This window comes from Fukomys damarensis, unplaced genomic scaffold (assembly GCF_012274545.1).
Source record: "Fukomys damarensis isolate Sample0158 unplaced genomic scaffold, DMR_v1.0_HiC HiC_scaffold_7391, whole genome shotgun sequence".
NCBI lineage: Eukaryota > Metazoa > Chordata > Mammalia > Rodentia > Bathyergidae > Fukomys > Fukomys damarensis.
This window is the reverse complement of record NW_022908303.1, coordinates 1-2,572: the sequence shown is the minus strand read 5'-3', so window position 1 is coordinate 2,572 and position 2,572 is coordinate 1. Positions and strand designations below refer to the sequence as shown.

Here is a 2,572-nt window from a genome sequence, read left to right as displayed (position 1 = left end):
AGCCTCGCTGAGCTTCTGAGCCCAGCATCGTGGAAGCCTCTTGGCTGTTCACGCTCCAGGAGTGAAAGTGAGACTTAAGTCTTACAATGCAACACACACAAAGAGGACCACTGTTGGGAAATTCCTTAAAATGGTACCAGGAAGCTCCAAGATGTGTCGAGTCCTGCTGAGTCTGAAAGGGGCGGTTCCGGCCAGCTTCCCTGGGAAAAAAAGTTGCCGGCAACTCTTGCCAAGGCGGCAACACTGATGGAAAAATACAGAGCTCCCATTTCTAGCAGTGAAAGACACTGCCGTGGGTCCACTCCAGGAATCCCCCCCGCTGTGAGCACACTCATCCCACCGTCCTTGCCGATTTCTGCAGCAGCTCTGGACCCCTCTTTCCTGTGGGTCTTTAGCTCCACTGTTCTGGCTGCTTCAATGCCCCAAACTGACTCAAAATCTCAAGCTTTCTTGGCCATTGTGACTTTGGGGAAGAGCCAAGGTCACAGAGAGAGAGCCAGATCCGGTGACTAAGGTGGAGGAGGGCACAGCGTCGTGCTTTCAGGAGCTGCCTTTCCATTGGACGGCATCGGCACAGCATCCTCTGGATTTCTCAGTAGAAAGACCCTCAGGAAAGAGGACTCCAGAGCTGCTGTGAAAGCGGCGAGGGCCGTGGGATGTGGGCCTGAAGCGAGGGGGATTCTGCCGGAGACCCGTGGTAATGTGCCTTGCACTGCAACAGATTTTTTAAAAATGCAACTGGTCACATGTCACGAATTTTCCTACCCACCCCCACCTGCCCCGGCGGCGGACTCTGGAAAGCACCCCCGACCCGTGGCTCCTACAGTGACAGCACCTGCTGCCGCCTGCTGCTCCCCAACTAGGGGCTCTCTGCGCCCCACGGTTGCCTCTGGTGCAGCTGCTCGGGGCTGGGTCAACTTCTGCGGCCCGACCTCAAGCTGCTTCTCCAGATTTGTCATCCGAGGTGTCCATGGAGCTGAGGGTCCCAGCATCTGAGCGAGGAGAGGGTGAAGGCAGCCCCTCGTGCTGAGGGGCCAGCGAGCCATCCCCACACAGCTCCTGGTCGTTACCTTTTACGAGATCCCGGGGACTGACCCACGGCCCGCGCACCAAGTTACATCCCAGCCCTTTTTTATTTTTTATTTTGAGACAGTCCCAAGTTTTCAATTCTCCTGCCTCAGCTTCCCAGAATGACAGAATGAACTATCACGCAGACTCTCATCCAAATTTAAACCAAACCAAAGCCCTCCCACTGCAGTCAGTGTGAGAAGGTGCCGGTGGGGATTCGGGGCTAAACCGAATGGGAACCAAGTGTGCTGGTTACATAAACAACGCTGGGTGTGGGCGGAGCGGGCATCAGATCTGTGCCTCGATACGTGTGCTTTCCTAATGTAATCAGTGTGTTCTATCAAACCACAGACAAGCCTGTGAAGTTACAGTATGTGCTGGCTTAGAAAAAATGCACAAGAACATGCTCACCTACAAGCTCTTTCTTTCTCCAAGAAGAATCAGCACCATTATGTTTGAGGTTTTTGTTGCTTGTGGCTGTTCTTGTTTTTTGGAGACAGGGTCTCAGTATGTAGTCCAGGTTGGCCCTAACTCACTGTTTGTTTTTGGTACTGGGGATGAATTCGGACCTTGAACTTGCGAGGCAGGTGGCAGAACCACCGAGCTGAATCCCTGGCCCTCAAACTATGTGATACAGGCTGGCCTCGAACTCATAGCAATCCTCCTGCCTCGGCCTCCCGAGTGCTGGGATGACAGGCGTGGCACTTTCAAGCCAACCACGCACCAGCCTTCCCCGAGGGCCCAGCTCAGGGAGGAGCTGCAGGGCCACCTCATTCTACAGCGCAGACTGCAGGCAGGGAACTTCTCCCCGACACAGGACACAAGCCCGCGGGCCTTTCCCACTGCCGTGGACGACTTACTCCCACCCCTGCTGAAGGCACCCGCGGTCTGCCCAGCGTGTGGCGGGTGGCAGACCGAGGACACCGTGGCATCTCAGCCCACGTGTGTCCATCGTCTCAATGATGCCTGACTGCTGGCAGAGCTGCGTCCCGGTTACCACTCGCTGCACCCCAGCCAACCGGTCCATTTGCAATTGCTGGGCACTGCGCCCGGACTTTGTCAAACTGAAAAGGAACTCCTTATTGAAAAGGAAAAATAAATCCAAGGAAAACAAATCTCAGTGGTCGGCGTTCTCCTCAGGCTTCTTACCTTTCCGAGGCTCTGAAGGCCGTTTCCGCCCCAGGCGCCAGGAGCCTTCGGTTAAGGTCGAGGCAATTTCCGGGCGGGGCTTGAGTGGTGGCAACGCCTCGGGGTTTTGGGAGCCCTGTTTAATAAGCACAGAAAAGTGATTATGCAAATGACAGCCACACCGGACACCCGAGGTGCCTCGTCATTTTTGTTTATTTACCTGGAAGTCCCCGGAGCCAGTCCAGACCCTAAACACCGGGCCTCTCTTGGGAGGGGAGACAGAACCCGGCCCCGAAGGCGGTGAAGACCGCCCAGGCCTCCCCGCTCCCAGCGGAGGCCCAGGCTGCCCAGGGTTGCTCGGAAAACCGCCCAGCAG

General features: G+C 56.0%; 1 long non-coding RNA gene across 2 annotated transcripts; it reads right to left on the bottom strand.

Moving 5' to 3' along the window:
- Nucleotides 1–23: 23 nt before the first annotated feature.
- LOC104864518 lies at nucleotides 24–2,566 on the bottom strand. 2 transcript variants are annotated; one of them, XR_780929.3, is made up of 4 exons: nucleotides 2,417–2,566; nucleotides 2,218–2,332; nucleotides 836–992; nucleotides 24–712 (listed from the first exon to the last, which is right to left on the bottom strand). It is a non-coding gene; the product is annotated as an uncharacterized LOC104864518 (long non-coding RNA). The 2 variants fall into 2 exon arrangements; XR_780940.3 differs by lacking the exon at nucleotides 836–992.
- Between the last annotated feature and the right edge of the window lie 6 nt (nucleotides 2,567–2,572).